We start from the raw sequence: 22,448 nt of genomic DNA, 5'->3' as shown, positions 1-22,448 counted from the left end.
TCTCGGCTCACTACAACCTCCACCTCCCAGGTTCAAGCAGTTCTCCTGCCTCAGCCTCCCAAGTAGCTGGGATCACAGGCATGCACCACCATGCCCGGCTAATTTTGTATTTTTAGTAGAGACAGGGTTTCTCCATTTTGGTTAGGCTGATCTTGAACTCCCAACCTCAGGTGATCCACCCACCTCGGCCTCCCAAAGTGCTGGGATTACAAGCATGAGCCACCGCACTGGGCCAATTCAATGTTTCAATACATATTTATGCTGTATAATGATTCAGTCAGGGTAGTTCTTGTATTCATTACCTCATCATTTATTTGTGGTTAGGGCCTTCAAAGCCTGTCATATATAGCTATTTTAGAATATGCAATATTTTACTGTTAACCATAGTAATCCTCCTATGCACTAGAATGGCAGAATTTATTCCTCCTATCTAAAGTAACTTTTGTACTTTAACCTTTTAAAATGTCAGTGCCTAGCAAGATGCTTTGTCTTCTTTCAATGTGTGATATGTTTATATCATCCTCTTTTGAATTTCTGTTGAGTTTATAGTCTATAATATACATTTGGCAGTTATATCACCTTGTATTTTATTGTCTTTAATGTAAATGTGACTGATGAAAAGCAAACAAATGTAACAACCTACACATCTAAATAGGTAAAGTGTTGAAGCCCGCCTTCAAAGTAGTTACCTTGGAAAATTACACATTTAACCTAATACTGTGATGATGATCCTATTCTCAGAACATTGATTTTTTTTTTTTTTTTTTTTTGAGATGAAGTTTCACTCTTGTCACCCAGGCTGGAGTGCGGTGGCACCATCTCAGCTCACTGCAACCTCTGCCTCCTGGGTCAAGCTCAAGCGATTCACCTCCCTCAGCCTCCTGGGTAGCTGGGATTACAGGCACCTGCCACCACACCCGGCTAACCCACGCCCAGCAAATTTTTGTTTTTTTAGTAGAGACAGGGTTTCACCATGTTGACCAGGCTGGTCTTGAATTCCTGACCTTAGGTGATCCAACCGCCTCGGCCTCCCAGAGTGCTGGGATTATAGGCGTGAGCCACTGTGCCCGGGCACATTGATGGTTTTCTAAACAGTGGCCAGTAATTTAAAAACCAAGATAGAGAGAGAGAAAAAAAAAACTGAGAGAGAGAGAGAGTGTGTGTGTGTGTGTGTGTGTGTAAAACAAACACAGTGCTTGCTCCTTGCCACACTTCTATGTAAGTATGCCTATAAAGTGAAGAGCTAGTTTTTTTCTCTGTCATTCTGAAGCCAGTTTCACAAGTGGAGTTTGAAAATGCCTTTTGATCAGTGGCAATTTTATTTGGAATAGGGTCAAGTCATTCTAGCATGACTACTTTTAAGTGATAACACTCATTTGCATGTTTGCCAAAAAATAAATAATCCAGTTTCACTGCCCCCCCTGCCCCAGCCACCCCATCTAAAGTACAAATTCCTTGAGGGCAAGACATCTACCATCTCTTGTGCATCCCCTCTACCATTAGCACTTCTCTGTATCGTGCGCGTGATTTGAGATCCTAGAGCCCTTACTTTAAAGGCTGAGACAATTTTGGTTATCATGCTAGGAAGACTGGCTTTGCCTTCCTAGTCTTTGTCTTTCTTTGTTCAGCTTTGCAAACCCATTTATATCACATGGAGTAACTGGCTGTTTGGGAAGTTTCAGCCAACTGTTCTTTACTTCATTTTATGGATGATGTGGTACCCATTTTGTCTGTAAGGGCTTTCTGTAGAATGAATGCCCCATTCTCATTGAAGAGATGGGATAACCATAGCTCTTAGCCACCACAGTGTGTTCAGAGCACTGTTCAGGGGGAATATTCATGGTACCTTCAAATATTACTGCCTTTAAAAGTAATGCAATCTCCAGCTCTGCCAGATCTTTTGTGTCATGAGAAAAAACCAAAACAACTTAGTGCCTGCCCATCCAGGGCTTATCTTTGAAGTAACAAGAGGAGAATGAAAGACTTGAAGAAAAGAGTAGCACTGGGATACATTTCCACCCACACAGGTACTTGTTTTGTTTTGACTTTGTGTGGTCTGTTTATGTGCGTGCAGTGTATTTTTTTTGGGAAGGTTATGTCTTTGAGTTCAAAATAATCTCCTTTCCGTATTTGATTCAGCTTCCGTATTTGGTTACCACTGCAGTAGTGACAGTTGCTTGACTAATTTTTGCAATGCCCAGGGCTCGTTGAGATTCTTGGAAAGATGAAAAACCACCATATTTACTCTCTCCAATGTTGGCTCTGTTTCTGCTATAGCTTTTAAAAGATGATAGTTTCTTTTTTTAAGTTAATATTTTTAACAGCTTTGCTGAGATATAATTCATATACCATGTAATTCATTCATTTAAAGTATAAAATTTAATGGTACTTAATATATTCACAGAGTTGTACAGTTATCACTATGATCGAAGTTTAGAACATTTTCATCACTCCCAAAAGAAACCTTGACCCATTTCACTCTCCATTCCCCCCGTCCTCCTGGTCCCTGGCAGCCACACATCTACTTTCTGTCTCTCTATATAGATCTGCTTATTCTGGGCATTTCATATAAATGAAATAATACAATATTTGGTCTTTTGTTACTTCATTCCTTTTTATTGCTGAATAGTAGTTCCTTGTATGGCTGTACCACATTTTATTTACCAAAAAAAAAGTTTTTAAAGAAGCAGTACTAGCTCCTGGATAAAGGTTGGTTTGAGCAGTTATACAGACTACAATGCCTTCTTCACTAATCTTAAGCTATGAAAAAGGAAGAGAAAAACATGCCATTTTGTTTGTTGATTTGCACTTGAACCCCAGCAAAATGTCATGGTCCTAACCCTCTGGTGTAACCTGTGTGGAGCAGTAGCATGGTTTATTTTTAGAATCTGAGTGACATTTTCTGTTTGGTAATCTGTCTGATTTCAGATGGAGCTATAGATAGGGATATAGATAAAATTTGGCATTTTCAAACTTGTACTTCCAAAGACTTTAGAACCAAATGTCACTCAGCTGAAACCATAATGAATTATAAACTACGTGTTCTAGAGTTTTGTTGTCACAGAGTCAGATAAGATGCCAAATGCTAGCAATACTATTTAGGAGGCCTACTCTTAGGATTTAAAAGAAGTGGACTGCCAGAGATGAATTATGTGACACAAATGCTAACATGTAGTTATTATGAGTGATCTATTCTGTCATGAGGTAGCCCTTGAAAAACAATCTGGGACAAAAGAACAAGCCTCTGGCACTGCTGAATTTTTGGAGAGAAAAACCTTTAGAAGTTAGCATGTGATTCTTTCTGGACATGTTCATTGCCTTATTTCTTCTTTTGCAAACATTTTGTAAATATTGATGAAGTGAAATGAGATGTTTGAGAAGGCAGATCCTCAGATCCCCTAAAGAGCATCGTCAGTAATGTTGAGCTATTCCTACCTCATCCCTCTATTTACCTGCGACAGCCTCTCAGAGCGTGATCATGGTGGCTTTGTGGTGGTTTTAAATGTAATCGTGAGAAGCTAGCTGAGAGAATGCTAGCAGTGTTCCTTCGGATCAAGTTGAGACTAGCTGGTACAGTTAAGCCTAAGTTTCTTTTTGTTTCCTTCCTTGCCCCTCTCATTTTTCTATACTTTGAGAAATTTATAGATTGGTAGTTAAGGACTATCTTTGCAGGCCTAATTCAAAGCTTTTGGGGAATGAGTTGTTTTGTTGGGTGAAAGACAAATAGGAAGTATAGGACTGTATGCCTTATAGGAATAGAAGGCAGCAGATAGTATAGCTATTTTCTATATGGGGAAACTGAGGCACAGGAGGGTCACTTAATGAAGTCCCTGATCTCTAAAAAGGCAAACATCAAAAAAAAAAAAAATTAGAGAAATACGCCATTGTTTGAAAATAGAGGTGAGCCCTCCTAAAGCTGGTCTTGAGCTGTTTCATGTGTTAGTGTTGGCAGGAGGTAACCAGGACGGCCTAAATCTTGCTTTCTGAAACTCATTCATCAAGCATTTCCTGAGTGGTTGTGAGCACTGAGATACGTCATCAGTTCTCCCTTGTGCCACGTCACTGCTGACATGTCCTTAGAAATGTCTGATGTGGTATTGGCTGATCTTGGTATTGATCAGTTGTAAAAGTGGAAGAGGCATGAGAAGAGACACCTCCTTGGGGCATGCTAAAATTACATATCTTGGGGGTTCCTGGACAACTTTCTGTTAGGACTGGAGCCAGGCCCAGGAATATGCATTTTAAGTAAGTCTCTTAGGTGATTCTGACATAGGTCATCCAGGAACTCACTTTGGAAAGCATTGTACTAGACAGTGAAATAGGAGTGGCTGGATGAAAAACAATAAGGAAAATTTGCCGTGGTGCCGTGGCTCATGCCTGTAATCCCAGCACTTTGGGAGACAGAGGTGAGAGGATCACTTGAGCCCAGGACTTCGAGACCATCCTGGGCAACATGGTGAAACCCCATATCTGCAAAAACTACAAAAAAATTAACCAAGCGTGGTGGAGGGCACTTGTAGTCCCATCTACTCAGGAGGCTGAGGTGGGAGGATCACTTGAGCCTGGGAGGTTGAGGCTGCAATGAATCATGATGGCACCACTGCACTCCAACCTAGGTGACAGAGATCCTGACTCAAAAAAAAAAAATTTCCACAGATTGGTGAAATTAAACTGAGAACCACTTTTGCTTTACATAGGAGCTCAGTAGAGCCTTTAAATCATGACCAGACTTAATTTACTATCTAATTTTCAGAAATACATTTGTCACATGCAGACAGTTACACCTAGATAGTTGTAGACATTTTCAGCATTCCCAACTTACAGAAAATCCTGAGAGAAAGAAAATACAGCTGACTCTTGAACAATACCATCTGAACTTCGAGGGTCCACTTCGACTCAGGATTTTTTTCAACCATTTGCAGACAGAAAATACTGCAGAATGTGAAACCCATGGGTATAGAGGGCCAGCTTCTCCTGTGAGTGGACTTTGAGACTTGGGTATGTGTGGATTTTGGCATCGGTGGGATTCCTGGAACCAATCCCCTGAGTGTATATACCAAAGGATGACTAATTTCTCTTTAGTATACAACACCTAATTTTAACTCTGCTGAAAATGAAATCCTTTGCTGCTTCCATTCAATAGGCTCTTCCTTCTGTTCCTTCCAACCAGTCGACAGAGCCTTGATGTGATTCCAGTGGATGACCTGTTAACTTAGTGAGGGGACTTGATTCGGTGTGGGTTCCTGCGGACGCCAGGATTTGGATATGTATGAGGTGACATCACTTTCTCCTCTGTCACCACCATGGGAATCCATAACTAAAAGGTGGATGGTGAGTAGCCATCCACCTTTGACAAGAAAGGTTGATACCTCAGCTATTTAAGATACTTGCTCAAATACCAAGTGTGTAAGTAAATGGGTAATTCCAAGCTGGAACAGCCCAAGGAAGCGTAAGAAAGGAAATACAAGAGCCTTTCTAGGCTTCAGTTCTCAGTCCAGAAGATGGAAGCCTCTCAGTTACATGAGCTCACATCTGTCTCTCTGATTTGACAGAGCTTGTGCCATAAAAACTGGAATTGCTAATTCTGTAATCCTTCGAAAGCATGATTGAAGTGAGACTGACAAAGAGCTACACCCTAAAGGTTAATGGCACAGAGAGAATAAGGGGCCTGGAGAACTAATCATGAAATACAAATGTCAGTGGCTGCAAACCACTCATCCATTTAATTGACTAGAAGTTAATATAGTCTCGTAGACTCCAAATTAAAATGTTTCAGTTTTGCTTTATTTCTTCATTACTCTAGTCCCCATTGACCTTGTGTTGAGACCGAAACAATTGAGGGGCATTCTAGCATGGGAGCAGTTTTAACAATCATTGTCAGCATGGCTTTAAAGAAAATAGGTTGGCCAAACACATGTTAGGTTCTGCCATCTAGTAATAGTATGATTTTTTTTTTAAACCATTAAAATAAGGCATTGGGAAGACAGATTGAATTTCTGGAATGCCAGAATGTCAGTGGTAAATATCACTGTTACTTATTACCCAGGAGTTTGCTACCCAGCTGTAGGTGGTGGGTATTCTTCAGTCATAGGCTGACCTGTCAAGGTATAGGATGGGAAAATAATGGCATTTAGAAGAACATTTGTAATCAAATTCATAAACTTTCTTAAAGAGGTAAGGTGAAGGTTAGGTTTCTGTAAAGTTTTCTAGTTGGTAACTCTGAAGGCTGTAGGTAACTATAATAATAGATTTGAAGGAACTCACAGAATGGGAAAATATTTTTTGTAAATCATGTGTCTGAGAAGGGACCTGTATTAAGAATATGTATAGAACTCTTACAGCACAGCAATACAAAGGCAGATAATCCTATTTAAAAACGGGCAAAGGATTTGAATAGACAATTCTCCAAAGAAGATAAATGGCCAACAATTGCAGAAAAATATGCTCATGCATCATTAATCATTAGGAAGATGAAAATCAGAACCTCAGTGAGATCCGCTTACTATGGATGGTTGAAATAAAAAAGACAGTAACAAGTGTTGGTGAGGATGTGGAGAAACTGGAATGCCTCATGCGTTGCTGGTGGGAATGTAAAATGGTGTAGCTGTTTTGGAAACAGTTTGGCAGTTGCTCAAAATGTTAAGCATAGAGTTACCATTTGACCCAGCAGTTCTACTCCTAGGTACATACTGGATAACTGAAAACAGCCCTGTAAAAATCTGTCCACAAATGTCCATAGAAGTATTATTTATAATAGCTAAAAAGTAGAAGCAATCCAAATGCCCGTCAACTGATGAATGGATAAAATGTGGTCTATCCATACAATGAAATATTACTTGGCAATATAAAGAAATACAGTACCGACATATGTTACAACATGGATGAACTTTTAAAACATTATGAGTGAAAGAACCAGACACAAAAGACACCAAATCATTATATGATTGAATTTATATGAGATGTCTGGAATCAGCAAGTCTATAGAGACAGAAAGTAGGTTAGTGGCACTGGAGAGAGGAGAATATGGGGAGTGACTGCTAATGGGTATGGGTTTCTTTTGGGGGTGAAGAAATGTCCTAAAATTAGATCATGGTGATGTTGCACAACCCCAATTATAAACACATTGAGTCAGACACTTTAATGGGTGAATTATATGGCATGTGAATTATATGTCAATAAAGCTGTTATAAAAGTTGGAGACTTAATGTGGAGAATATTGTTGCTCCATTCATTCCATTATTTGCAGAGTTCTTTGTGTGTGTGTGCATTTGCTTACATTAAAATATTGTGGAAAGTACTAGCTCAATTATAAACCTTACTAATGGTACCTGTCAGTCATTCAGAGAACACCTGAGTGCCAGACTTTGTGTCTGGTGGTAAGGGGCATTCACTGCGGCTCCCTGGACACCCCACTCAGGGCCCTTCTTGAGGAGCTGACAATCTGGAATTGTTGGTTTCTTTAGGATCAGTACTAGCTATCTTACAAGAAGCAAACTGACATCCTATGTGTACATTCAGATGATCTTTACAGAGGATGATGTGTGCACACAGGGTGGGACAGTCGGGTCCTGGGGGTGAGAGGGAAGGAGAGGATGGAATTCCAGGTGGAGGTGGTCAGCAAGGGCCCAGGACAGACATGGCCAAGGGGAGTTGTGAATTTGTGGCTGTCCAGCTTGAATGTTGTCATTGTTGCCAAATAGTCCGCGAAATAAGTCCCAGCTCTTTATTTAGCGTGGCTCAGTAGAAAAGGTAGCTCTGGAATTTCCATAGAGGAGGAGAGTTTTGGTGGTGGCAGGTCTGATTGGAAGAGGTGCAAGCAAAGGTTTTACGTATGATCAATGTTTACTTGAGGGCCCCTGGGGTGCTCACGCCTTTGGATGACCAGGCTCACCCTGCCCCCCAGCACCTCTTGCTGCTCTTTCACCCTTGCCCTCACCCTGCTGGCTCAGGGTGCTGTGCTGTCACCCCCTCAGGCTGTGCTGACCCTGCAGGATTTTGTTCACGGGTACACTCCTGCTGAGCCTTCACCATCTGCTCTGTGAAACCTCTCCGAGTGGTATAGGATCTTACAATTTCCAATTAACATTAACATTGGAGACGTGGTCCCTGGAGCCAGACCTTCGGGTGTAAATCCAGTCTTTCCTATTTCTAGCTGTGACCTTGGGCAAGTTGCTGAGTTACTTTTGGTGACCGTTTCCTCCTGAAAATGAAACTAATGATAGTGCCTACTTCACAGGTAAATAGGAGTAGGAAATGAATTCACATATACAAAGTTTCTAGAGCATCTCTTCTCAGTGTTATCCAACATCCTGATTACTAATTTGCCGGGGTGTGGGGGGGGGGTGGCACTCTCTCTTCTCTTTCTCTGCTCTTTGCAGGTGCTGCTGTCACTAACAATAAACTATAGGGAGGAAAAACCTAGTCAATTCCCTGAAAAGTCTCCAGTATGACCAGAAGTGTAGATAAGATTGTTGCATGTGTTCAAGTCATTTTAAGGAGCCTTAGAAGATTAGATGCATGTTGGTTCCTACAGAGGAAAAAGAAAAGAAAGGAGATTCCAGTTAATGACTTGAGGCCCCTTACAATGTAACATCTTTGCTTCCCAAAGGGTCCTCTGTCTGCTGAGGTTCTGTGTGTGGGTGGGAGGGCACTGTGCAGGGGTGAATGGGGGTAGAATAAGGGGAACATTGTGTAATCATCAATTGGCCTGATTTTTCTGACCTTCCTTCCCCAGCCCTATGGTAGCTCTAGACCAGCTCTAACCCCAAAGTCTTAAGTTTGACTGCCCTTCCACGTCAGCACACCAAGTGTTCTGCGTTAGCCCACCAGGGAAGTGAGACTGCTGCATCCATGGTCTCTCAAAATTAAGCTTCATTGCATGACACACCCTAGGGCATAAGGAAAAACTGTTAACATGTAATTCTGCACTGCTTAGAGATGCCAGCTTCTTCAACACTTCTTGGACCTCATTATTTTATATTCTGCAAGTGTAGATGTGATGTATGTCACTTTATATTTTTGGGTTACCCACTCTTCCTTATATCCAGTAGGAAAGCATTTAAATGCATGTTTGTCACTATGTTTCTATTTTTCGTGATTTGTATAAAGATGAATGGCTCTAGGAATGTCATCTAGTCCATTAAGCCACAGCCTGCCTCTCTGATCCCTGACCGCTTGCTGTCAGCTCACCCGAGCTCAGCTGTACCTTTGAAGTGCAGGGCAAGCCTTTCATCTTCCATCATTTTCACTTAATGACAGCCCGGCCTTTGATCAGCTCAGTTTTCCTCTTTCTTTGGCTTCATAATAAGTCACTTGGAGCTAAGGAGAGATCTGAAGTAGGCTCAGAAACGGCCACAACTTTTCTGAGCACAATGGTTGATTGGCCTTTATATCTTAAGTAAATATACCAAAGGGAGTCAGCCCTTCCTGGCTTCTCATTGATAAAATTTGCTCACTGGGTAATGTAAACGTAAAAAAAGAGAGAGGTCCGGAGGACAGAAAGAAATAGAAATAAAAAGTAAGCAACATCCCCATCCCCCAGTATTTTAGGTTAATTAATTTGGGGGAACCTTCACCTTCACACTCGAGTAGAAAACTTCTCGGTATCATGGGCATGATTTCGTTTAGGAAACACTTTAAATTTTACATGCTAATGGAATATTTGTTTTCAGGTTAAATTATATGACTTTTTTCCTTTATTATTTAATAGTGTCTTTTCTTGGAGCTTGGTACGGAAACAAAAAGTCCTTGATAGCGTATAATTTTTGCATAAGGATCTTACAATTTCCAATTAACATTAAAATCTGTGGAATAAGTCTGCAATCGCCTTTTAAAAAGCAGCTCACAGGTTTACCTAGTCTTTGGTTATGCCGAACACCATTATTAAGCCATTTTTTTAAAGAAATAAATACATTTTGGTATTTAATTACTTACCCATGTATGAAATTAGCTGTTTGACTCTCCAGTAACTCTCTAATAAATATTTTAATACTTTCTCAAGCTAGTCACATACTTACAGACTTCAGTTCTAATAGCCTCTTAGTTTTTTATTGGATAATACAGACATCTTTTAATAATAGCTTACATAAACTATAATTATTGAGTAAACTTTATCTGTAAAAGCACTCCACAATATACTGTATACTGTGAACAACCCAACATATCTGTATATTAGCCTGACACCAGTTTAATGAAGGATGATGATTTTTTTTAGAATTGGTTTATTTTAATATAGGAAGATTTCATTGGAGTCAGTTTTTAAAAATCAGTATTCACATTTTTCCTTCTGTATGCATTATTATTTGACTTGTTTGATGTTCTTCACAACTCAGATTTTAGGAAATGTCTGTTAAATAGATGTTGGTTAATCATGGATAAATGGAAGCTCTTAGCACAACCCCCGCCATCAAACAGTAGACATCTAAATTGTTTAAAGAGAATGAGTATACTGACAGTTTTCTCCAAGAATAAAAATGGAATCTTATTAGGATATAAAAACGTCACCTGACAGTGATTAAAATGTAAATATGAGCGGTTAATCAGACTTTGTTAGATCAACCTGTGGAACTTAAAATATGGAGTTCTAGCACTAACGCACTCTTTCTTTTCCATGTTACATATTGATAAGCTAGGGAACAAGTGTAGCTTCCTGGCTTGTTCATCTCATAGTTTCTCAATTTATATCAAGGAAGGATCAACATTGAGAGAGTTATCAGGAAGAAGCTGAGGGTGGACTGTTTTGGAAAGATCCGGTGAATGTATTAAATACTAGCTGGAATACCAGCTCTCTGATCTTCCCTTAAAATGTGTCTTCAACCTGCCTCTTCTTCATCCTCACTGATGGAACACTGTTGAAGCTTCCTCACCTAACGCTTGCGTCCCTGCCCTGCTCCCTGGCTCAGGTGTGTGCACCCGTCTGGCACGGTGTGTTAGAGCACCCCTCACGGAAGCCTCCCTGCAGCTGTGTCAATGCTTACAGTGGCTCCCTGTCAGTGACCCGACTCGTCAGGTCTCAGCCGTTCACCTATGTTCAGAACCCTTTATTATCTGACCCACCTCTCTGTATCCAGCCTTAAGTCTAAAGAAACAAACCCATTGTTCTAGTCCCATTGCTCTCACACAAAGGTGGCATCATTCCCGCTCTCTGCCTTGCCTCATACTCGTGTACCTGCCTGGAATGCTCATACCCATCATTTCCAAGTGTCCAAATCCTGCCCGTTTTTCAAATCCCACTCCTATTCGAGTTAGAATTATTGTCGTCCTCATAAAATGTGTGTGGCATCACTCTCTTTTCTTTAAAATGAAAAGTGTATCTCTTTATTTTTTATTTCAAATTAATTAATATTTTTAAACTTTCCCCATTTTAATTCCTACTATGATAAACGTTGGTAGATTAACCTACATAACCAAAAGCTCTTTGGGGGTCCTCAATATTCGATTGGTAACAGCTTTATTGAGATATGACTAATATACCATGCAATTCACTTATTTCAAGAGCATCTGATTTATTTTGGCATTTATAATGTTCAGTCCTTACAGTTCCTTATCTCCATAACTTATCACTCCCACTAGAACTAAAATTCCTTGAGGCAAAGACCAGATCTCAAACATCTGTGTGTTTTCCTTATTTCCTGGAGTAGTCCTACAAACATCCCAGGCACAACAATGCCTGTGAATGAACCACATCCTCTGATTTTTTTCTGCCAGTCCTAAATTGTATACATTCTTTAGACGGGACTGGATTCGACAATGAGCCTTTTAAATAAGGGTTCCATGTCCATGTGTCCGTTTCTGGGGTGATGTGGCAGGGACACAAGTCCCACTTCACTATCATTTTGGGATGAGGACTGTCTCAATAAGAGAGCATGGGTGGGAGCTTTTATGAAAGAACATAGCAAAGGACAAGGACAGGGCTTATCCCTGGAGCCTGCTCTAGGGAAGGAAAGGAGGCCCTAGGGAATGAGCTGAGTCTAGGAAGTGGCCTGAAGGCTTCCAGCCTTGTGAAAATGTTTGTAAATAGTATCGCAGTTAAGCGATAGGATTAAGAGCCATAATGCAGGATGCTTGTAAATGTTTTCAGACACTGAAGACCAAGGAACACTTATTGCTGAGGAAGAGCTTGAAGAGGTGGGACTTGCACCCTAGACCAGACCTGAAAGTGAAGGACTGTTCCAGGCAGGCGGGAGGGGAGGTGGGAGGCACCCCTGCGTGTGCAGACGGTAGGAGCAGTGGAGTCTGAGGGGAGGGGGAGAGACGAGGGAGATGGGTAAGGCTGGAGAGAGAGGGTGAGATGGGCTGATCAGGTTGAGGCATTTGAGCCTTTACTCCAGCAATCCAATCAATCAGGGACCCCGATCTCTCATGGTGGGAGGCAGGGTGGCCATGTTGGAAGACTTTCTTTCAGCCCCAGGGGTGAGGTGATGTGAGAAGGAAGAACACAAAGGATGCAGTTCGGCCTAATAGCTTTTATTTGCCTGAACCATACAGGTCCCTCATTAAAGAAATATTTGCTAAGCACCTGCTTTATTCCGGGCAAAGCATAAGCTACTCCTGATTATATTGTCTGCTTCTTTTAATGTCTTTTGTATGAAAATGTGTCCCCAATTGGACTTGAGCTGAATTGTAACTGGGGACCCTGTGTTTAATCCAGCTTAGCTCTGCACTCTCAGATTGCAAATAAAAGGTACGTAATAAATGACTATGGGAAATAAAAATAATAGAAAAACAAAACCCAAACAAAAAAATGAGTATGTGATTGAGTGGCAGTGACAGGATTCACACCCCCTAACTATTACTACAAAAGAGAGGAGCTTGCTTGTTTCTAACGGAGCGGTCTGTGTGTACCACAGGCTCAGCTTCCCCAGCGATGGGATGGACTGACGTCAGGTCCTTCCGGTGCGGTGCAGTGCGGTGGGAGTGCACAGTATCACCTGGGTAGTATCCTTGCCAAAAAGATTTAATTTAACTCAGATTTAATCATAAGGAAATGATTAGGCCACCAAAATTTGTAGGGACAGCTCATTGGTCTGCATTATTTAAAAACGTCAATGTCACGAAAGAGAAAAAAATGCCTTTAGATGAAAGGAGATTGAAGAGACATGACAACTTCACTGAGCAGTATATGATCCTTAATTAATCAAGTACTCCCCCAACCCTCCCTGCCACCAAAAAGAGACAGACAGTTCAGTTGGGGAAGTTGGAATGTGAACTGGACATTAGATAATGACAGTATGTCAACTTTAACTTTGTTGAGTGTGATAATGGTATTATGGCTCTGAAGGAGAATATCCCTGTTCTTAAGTATTTATGGGTGAAATAAGATGTCTCCCACTTATTAATACTTTCAAAAATCATAGCAAGAAAACGTGTATGCATGTAGCTAAAACAAAAATGCTATGCTAGGTGAATCAAGGTAAAGAGAATGGGATGTTCTTGTTCTCATTCAACTCTATTTGGGTAGCTTTAAAATTTTTTGAAATTAAAAGTTGGAAAAATTACAGTGATTTACTTGGGTACTTAGCTGTTTCAGCGGTAAGGTTTACTGAAGCTGACTTTAAGTTACTCGCTTTACCCGTCTTCAGGGTTGTCAGGCCCTCGAATGGTGTGCGTGCCCAAGTCCCTAATGCTGCTTCCACTGTGTCAGGACTGAGACATCTTTGAACTTCGCGTCCTGTTTTAATCCTTGGAAAATTCACTCTGTGGCTTCTGAAACCAGCATATTTAGCAATAGTAAGGAATACAGTGAGTTAATGAATTTTCGTGGGATACCTGAATGGCTGACTAAGATAGCTGACTTGGGAATGTGTCCCCTCCCAGCTCCCTGCCCACTGCAGCTCCGTGGGGGGCTTGGAGCTGATAATGGGATTTCACGATCAGAATCAGGGGGCCTATATACAGCCTTTTTTCAGCACTCTGTATGCCAGTGAGAAATGTGAACTGGTTTCCGGGACCACCATCTTACTCCTCAGGGTCTGGACTGGAACCTGCTGCAGAGAGCAAGATCTCCTGTTTGACGGTAGCACACACGATAGTATTGCTGAGAAATGAGTAGTTTTTGAGTTGAAGCCAGCAGCACATGTCACATGGGATGCTGCCAGGCAGCTCAGCCCAGGTAGATGGCATCAAAAGGGGTGCTCTTGGGGCTGAGGCCGACAAGAGGCACTCAAGTCGGGTTTTGAAAGTGCAGATGAGTATGCATTGGCAGAGAGGGCTTCTGAACACATTCTAGGGAGGGAGAAAGGTGTGTGGAAGAAAGCCTGTAAGTCCAGAGTGTGTGTGGGGAGGAGGCGGCCCCGTGCCGAGTATCGCTCTGAGCCTGTGTGGGTTCACACTGCCATTTTCACACATGTGGAAACAGTCATAGAAAGTCAGGCAGCCGTGCCGAGATCATGTAGCCGGCTCCTGGTGGAGCAGATTTGGAGCACCCACTGACCCGTGCTCTCGGGCACTGTCTTCTGACCCCTTCCACTGGCTGGTGCTGACTGTATTCGAGGAGGGGGCCCTCTCATGAGTAGGAAGAAGGACAGTTAGAGGTTTCCTTTGTTCAGCCATCTTATCCTTCAGATGGGAATTGCACCAACAGATGGAATCCAACCAACAGTGTAATAAATAAATTGCCTGTTCTGGGCTGGCCTTTCTATAAATTCTCATTGATTTGCATAGAAATCCCTCACGGTAGTTGAATAGAGCCTCAAGAGAGATGAAGAGACTGCTAAGATCATACATTTTTCTGACTCCACAGTCCACTTTCTACTGTTTCTCTGTCACTGGCCCAGAGATACAGAAATGAATGAGCCGCTCCGTGCCTCCCAGAACAGTATCTGGGACAGTGTGTGAGGTATTACAGAGAAGAGCAGCACGTGGCGAATTCTTCCATTAGGCAGCCTGTGGGCAGGGCCATTCTAGAGGCTCGGAGTGTTATGGGAGATCAGAAGAGGGAAAGTTTAGTTTTCCATTTTCTCTCTGCACTTCCAAGACTGTGCCTTTTTTCCTCCTCTAGTGGTCAGTGACTGATTCCAGGACTCAACCATCTCAGGGCCTGTGGCAAAGTTGTACCCTCTGGAACGCCCTCCAATTAAACAATGTTTTGAAAATGCAGATAGTAGCATATGACCTTCACTGCTTAACCTGTCACGTGGCACAGGGCTTGCAGACAGAAATTTTTTGAGTATTTTTACTAAAACACTTAAATTTTAAAGAGGTCATACCATTACCAGCTTAATCCCTCTGTTTCGTGGCAACCAGAGTCCCTCTGGAGGCTTGGCTCAACTGCTGAAGAGGTTTAAACAAGTCTCTTTTTTTTGGTTTGTTTTTGCTTACCCTCATCCAGCTACTCCTTCTAAACATTTATAAGCTCTACCAGGGAGGAAATTGAGCCCCTAGCAAAGTGCCTGATTCCAATACCATCTGCTAACAATTTACTTTCATAACTCTCCTCCTTCTCATTAACAGTAAAATGTTACAAAAGTAGATTTGCAAGTAAATACAGTGCAGAATTTCTGCCAGGCTTTAAGAGCCTTTTCCATTAAGGAGGACTGTGCGCTTGGTGTTAAAGGTTCTGAGCTGGCTTTGTCTCCTTGAGGTTCACTGGTGATGTGTCGGGGCCATGTCAGTGCATGTGACCCTTTGGACCGCTGTTGTAATATTCAGGCGGATGGCAGTCCTCAGCCTGCACGAGCACAGCCATAGCAGAGCTCACGCTCTAAGCGGGACTGCACTTCCCTAGTTTACTCAGAGGCCTCTGAGGCTGCCTGAGAGCCAGAGTCTAGGGAATGGAGGACCAAGAATAGAAGGTAGGTGTCATTACTAAGTCTGCATCAGGAAACCAGGGAAGTGGATGAGTGTTTGATCTTGTTTGTTTTGTGTTTGATCTTTTTGAATCTTACGATGTACAAAGCTAAAACCCAGCCTCAAACCTAGATCGGCTGATCTTCAGGCTGTTTGTGTTGTGTTACACACCAGAGTTTTCTTCAAGCTGAAATGATATGTATAGTAAGACATTAGTTTGACCCCACTTATTCAGTGTTAACTCCACGGAGGTTGCAGTATTACATAATCTGTCAAGATACAGTTCAGTTGTAAACTAAATCCAACAGGGTCAATGAGACAGCAGGGACTTCTATTAGCCCTGAAGATAATAAAATGATTTTTAAGCAGTATAGAACTTGCTGATTAAATGAATAACAATGTGTGGATGTGATAACAAGTTTTAATTTAAAGTATTTTTAGTGCTTTTCGGTATTCAGAGAACTTCAGTTTATTAAAAAAACACTTTAGTGTATATTCACAATGGATGTTGAGAATTATAGATATAATTTCTTTGGCATTCTTTTATCTTTTCTTCTCAGCCCCTGTAAAATTATAGCTATTAATATTTAAAACCAGAGGCGCCAGCAGACACCATCCGTCCTGCACCAGCATCATCAGTCCTGTCTGGGAGCAGGTCCCACCCCAGACCCACTGCCTCCCCATCCAAAGGAGGCCCCAACCTGATTGGTGAACACACACCTAGTCCTCCTCACTTACAGGCAAGCAGAAGAGTTACTGGGAGGTCCAGGTTCCTCTGGCTAGTGCAGGGCAGATGATCACCAAGTCAGAGGGCCAGGCCGCAGCTGTACACTTCCCCCGTGCCCAGCCAGGAAACCCATTCTCCTCCCTTGCCAGCCCATGTGTTTGTTTCCTCCCGTGCTCAGGTGGTTCTGGTCTGGAAGCGGCATCTGTACGTTCAGTTGCTTTCATCTCAGTCGGTCCCACTATGTTAGGTCAGACAGATGGGACAGTGGCAGCTGTTCATCCTTGGTGTCAGAACCAGGGGTCAGTCCTGTCCTCTCTTCTTTCCTCTCTGGATTAGTTTCCTGGGGCTGCCAGAATAAAATTCCACAGACTAGGTGGTTTAAACAACAGAAATGTATTAACTCATTGGTCCTGGAGGCTGGAAGTCTGAGATCAGAGAGTCAGCGGGCTTATTTCTCCGGCGGGCTGTCTCCTTGGCTTGCAGATGGCCGCCTTGTCTTCTCCCATGTCCTTGCATGGTGGCCCTCCTGTAATGTGTCTTTGTCCTAATCTCTTGTTAGAGAGACAACAGTCAGATTGGATTAATGACCTCATTTCACCTTAATTACCTCTTTAAAGTCCCTGTCTTCAAATACAGCCATGTTCTCTGCGGTACTGGGGGTTTAGAACTTTCACGTGTTAATTCCAGGGGTGGGCATGGTTCAGCCGATAAGCTCCTCTTCCTCCCGCCCCCTCCCCCTCTTGTCCACCTTCCTCCCTCCTCAACTGTCTTCCTCCCATTTATTTTCCTCAACCAGTGAAGCATCTTGCACACCTAGAAAGATTATGGAAGTTGGGGAGTCTAAATCCCAGGTTTCTACTTCCAGTGCTTCCATTAATCAGCTTTGCGACCTTGAGAAATTCACTTAAAAGAAATACTAGTTTCCTCCGCTGCGAGGCGAGAGCTCTTCTTCCCCGCCTCCCTCACGGGGCTGCATTAAGAAAAGTCAGAACAATAGATAACGTTGCAATATGCTTGTAAAATAAAATACTCAGAGAAGATACAGGAAGGCTTCTACAAAGTATAGTGTGTATGAAATGATTTAGATTCCTTGAAATTCTAGTGAAGATGGCTTATATTTCACTTCTACCAGTTTTATTCTGCTGTTGTCCTTAACTATATTATTAGCAGTCCAAGATAGAAGCTGTACTCTCTCAACACAATCTCATCTTTGCTCTTAAAAAACAGAATAGAGCTGCTCACAGCAAGCCGAGTCCAGGGTGTGGACCCTGCACAGCCCTTCCCAGCCCAGTCGGCTCCCTGAGGCAAGGTGGGGCTGAGAGGTACTTTGTGTTGCCACCCAAGGGCTGGGGGAATTGCAGGCTATCCTTGCGCTTGAGCAGACAGCACGTCACGGCCTTTATCTGCTGGCTCGCATTGCAAAGGCCGTCCTATAAAAAAAGAAAAAAGGGAGCCAGAATGGGACTAGCCACAAGTTGAACAATTTGAAGGAGACTGAATTCACGGTGTCTTCTCCCCAGCTGCTCGACCGTGAGACAAAGAAGTATTATTTGAAAGAAAGTGAGTAAGCCCTGACTGCCGGGGCTTCTGCCCTGCACAGTGACGAGAGGGTGAGATGTGAGAGGGGCATGGAATGTGGGAGCTGGGTCCTCTTACCAGGGTGCCCTCTTGCCAGGACATGATGTCAGTCGGTTGCCATGGGCTGTGGTCAGCCTGAAGGAGACACATCGGTGCAGTGCAGCTGGCTTGGCCGACTGAGCTATGGTTTTGCTTCTTTGATTTAGGTTCAAACATGATAAAGGGGCTGGGAAGGGGGCTGAACATAAAGCCTTAGACACAGTGGAGATTTAAATTGTGGACTTAAACTCTGTTCGGCAAGGCATAGAGATCTTTGTCAAAAATCTATCCCTAAAAGTTACAGCAAGATACATTTGAGTATAGTTTACCCTCTCCTTCTCCATAAAGACATTCTCATTTCACCCCGTGCTGTTGGTCTAATCTCCAGAAAATGCCCATAAATACCATTATTTTGATTAATTGCTTGGAGCCTTGCCATCACCTTCTCTGCAGCCTACACCCCAGTCTGGCGATGGGCCCACACAGTTGGTGAAGGGCCATGTGGCCGAGACCCGGGTTCCCATTGCTAACGCAGCCTTACCCCGGGAGAATCCATTAATCCCCCTGAAACCCAATCACTCGCCCCATCTCTGTGTTGAAGGTCATGGCCTTGATTGTTCTGTTCTATGAAAATTGAATCTGCATTTGGTGGACCAGATTCTGTTTGTCTCAGGTTTCAGCTGGCTACAACTTTCTTGTAGTATTCGAATAAATGAATGGAGCTGGAACTTTTGAGAACTAGAAGAGTCCTTGTTTTTTTTAATGAAATCTCCCTTAATCATGAGATGCTAATAATTAGCTAATCTCAAAAAATTTTGTTAGTTGATTGCTTTGTTGAATCTGCTTTTTCTACCACTATGTAAAGTGTGTTCTGTAAAAGTTTGGAAAGTATTTCTTGATTAGCAGTAAAAGGAAACTTAACTTTAGAAGATATATCTATTATGTAAGACGTAGTCCATTAGAGCCAAAAGTAGGCTGTCAAGTTGATCTAATCAAAACACTTAATTTTATAAGTAAACAGAGGTTAGGCCAGGCTCAGTGGCTCAGGCCTGTAATCCCAGCACTTTGGGAGGCCAAGGCAGGTAGATAACTTGAGGTCAGGAGTTCTAGACTACCCTGGCCAACATGGTGAAACCCCATCTCTACTAAAAAATAATAATAATAAAAAAATTAACTGAGCATGGTGGCACATGCTTATAGTCCAAGCTACACTCAGGAGACTGAGGCAGGAGAATCACTTGAACTCAGGAGGCAGAGGTTGCAGTGAACCAAGATCTTGCCACTGCACTCCAGTCTGGGTGACACAGTGAGACTCCATCTCCAAAAAAGAAAAAGAATGGAGGTTGAAGAGACCAGTGCTATTTTGAAGCCTCTGGAGTTAGGTTCTGTGTGAATCAGTATTTTATGTCCCACTGAAAAAGAAGCAATCTTGGCTGTTAATATATGCCAATTATTTGTAAGATAAACTTTAGTCTTAGCAATATGAAAATGTAGGAAATAGTCTTAGAATCTTTGAGATACGGTAATAACAGGATTACACAATGGGGTTATATTTTCCATGGTTCCTCCCTGTGCTCCTCCCCTCTTTCCATTCTGACTTTGAAAGCAGAATTTTCTTGCGATATTTTATCAAAATCACATTATAGCACAGCATAAAGCGAGGTGATTGTCTTTTTTCATTTCTCTCTGTTAAACTTCTCTGCCATTAAAATAAACATGCTGATTCTTGTGAAATCTTAGGCCAAAATCTTTGCTTATCTTCTTTGGGGAAATTTGAAGGAATATTTTTGATCCATACATTAGAACTGCCACCATGACAAAAAACCACAGAAGTTAATTTTGTATATATTAGGCATTTTTCTTTATTTTATTTAGGCATTTTTCTAACGTGTGCCTAGATAAAATTATCTTCATGTAAAAGGCCGAATACATTTAAAAAATAAAACTTCTTTAGTTGTCATTGGGAATTTGAAAGAAGTAAAACCGACAGTTGTAGTGAAGCCAACTTGTAAAGCTTAAAATACGGGGTTACTCAACTCAAATCTTCCTTCTGTTTATTCTTGAAAAAGAAAGATAATCTTTTCTCCTTTTTCAATTGCCAGACCATTGTGAAATTTAGAATACACGTTAGGACCAGAGGAAAAGGCCTCTTGCGCTCCCAAGATAAGTTCCTTTTGGTGTATGTACTTTTGCCTCCCACCCTTGTGGTCAGGGTCTGTATACATTTCACCATTTATTCTTGTGACAGTACTTTGCACAGCCTTCAGCGTGTCACAGGCACTCGACATACTGATTAAAAGCTGAACTGCCGCTTTATAAGATCTGATGCCTTCAACAGCCCAAGTCACCTCAAGTGGTTCACTGAATTGATTTTTTTTAGCTTAATAAATAACGTTTTAAGGCCGGGCGCGGTGGCTCAAGCCTGTAATCCCAGCACTTTGGGAGGCCGAGACGGGCGGATCACGAGGTCAGGAGATCGGGACCATTCTGGCTAACACGGTGAAACCCCGTCCCTACTAAAAAATACAAAAAACTAGCCGGGCGAGGTGGCGGGCGCCTGTAGTCCCAGCTACTCGGGAGGCTGAGGCAGGAGAATGGTCTAAACCCGGGAGGCGGAGCTTGCAGTGAGCTGAGATCCGGCCACTGCACCCCAGCCTGGGCGACAGAGCAAGACTCTGTCTCAAAAAAAAAAAAAATAATAAATAACGTTTTAAAAATTATTTGACTTTAATATTGTAGGGAGATGTAACTATAATAACAAAAGGTTTGTTTTTATTCCAGGGAAAATTCATGAATGCCTATTCTTAATTGTTTAATAGTTTAGTGTGAAAAGCCTGAGAGAAAAAAGAATCTAATGATATTGGAGCCTTATACTGCTTATAAATATATTCTTATTTTGGAGGAGGAAGAGGTAACATTTCTACTGAGACATAATTCACATACTATACAATTCACCCATTTAAAGTCTATAGTACACTTCAGTGGTTTTTAGTATATTTAGAGTTATGCAACTTTTATCACAATCAATTTTAGAAGGTTTTTGTCATTCCCCAGAGAAACCTGGCACCCATGAACTGTCACCTCCCATTCCCCCTTCTCCCAGCCTCCAGCACCCACTCACCTGCTTTCTGCCCGTGAGCCTCTCTCTTCTGACATTTCATAGAAATGGAATCAGACAGTATGTGGCCTTTTGTGTCTGCTTTCCTTCACTCAGCATACTGTTTTCTAGGTTCATCTGTGCCGTGGCTGAATCAGTATCTTATTTCTTTTTATAGCTGCATAATATTTCATCATGGATATTTCATTTTTTACATCTGTTAGTTGATGGACATTTCGGTGGTTTCCACTATTTGGCTATTTTAATAATGCTGCTATGAACATGCATGTATAAGCTTTTGTGTGGACATGTTTTCATTTCTCTTGGTTATGTACCCAGGACTAGAATTGCTAGGTTATATGGTAACTCTATGTTTCATCAGTTGAGGAGCTGTCAGATTGTTTTCCACCGTGGCCATGCTGTGTCTGGAGTTGGTTCCTTCCGGTGGGTTCTTGGTCTCGCTGACTTCAAGAATGAAGCCGCAGACCTTCGTGGTGAGTGTTACAGCTCTTATAAGGTGGCACAGACCCAAAGAGTGAGCAGCAGCAAGATTTATTGTGAAGAGTGAAAGAACAAAGCTTCCACAGCATGGAAGGGGACCTGAATGGGTTGCTGCTGCTGGCTGGGGTGGCCAACTTTTATTCCCTTATTTGTCCCTGCCCATGTCCTGCTGATTGGTCCATTTTACAGAGTTCTGATTGGTCCATTTTACAGAGAACTGATTGGTGCGTTTTTACAGAGCACTGATTGGCGCATTTTACATACCTCTAGCTAGCCACAGAGCACTGATTGGTGCATTTTACAATCCCCTTGTAAGACACAAAAGTTCTCCAAGTCCCCACCCCACCCACAAGTCCAGCTGGCTTCACCTCTCAATGCCACTTTACAATTCCACCAGCAGTGTACACCTGTCCCAACTTTTCCACATCCTTGCTAACACTTTTGTATTCTGTCTTTTGATCATAACCATCCTAATGGGTGTTAGTGGTATCTCTTTGTGGTATTGATTCGCATTTCCTTGATGGCTGACAATGTTGGACATCTGATATGGTTTGGCAGTGTTCCCACCCAGTCTTGTAGCTCCCCTAATTCCCACGTGTTGTGGGAGGGACCCAGTGGGCGATAGCTGAATCATGGGGGCGATTTCCCCAATACTGTTCCCGTGGTGGTCTTAACAAGATCTGATGGTTTTATAAGGGAAAACCCCTTTCTCTCATTCTT

At 42.2% G+C, this 22,448-nt stretch overlaps 1 protein-coding gene across 6 annotated transcripts in view; it reads left to right on the top strand.

Annotated features, from left to right (window-relative positions):
• Positions 1-22,448, top strand: part of VGLL4 (vestigial like family member 4) — a 164,326-nt gene that overhangs the window by 92,505 nt on the left and 49,373 nt on the right. Inside the window, exon 1 of one of the 6 annotated variants that reach the window (XM_077990228.1) lies at positions 15,525-15,791. The gene's annotated coding sequence lies outside the window, so the exon portion shown is untranslated. 6 annotated transcript variants of the gene reach the window in all.

Source organism: Macaca mulatta, chromosome 2, assembly GCF_049350105.2.
Source record: "Macaca mulatta isolate MMU2019108-1 chromosome 2, T2T-MMU8v2.0, whole genome shotgun sequence".
NCBI lineage: Eukaryota > Metazoa > Chordata > Mammalia > Primates > Cercopithecidae > Macaca > Macaca mulatta.
Note: the sequence above shows the minus strand (reverse complement) of the source record. Positions and strands in the feature narration are given on the sequence as shown.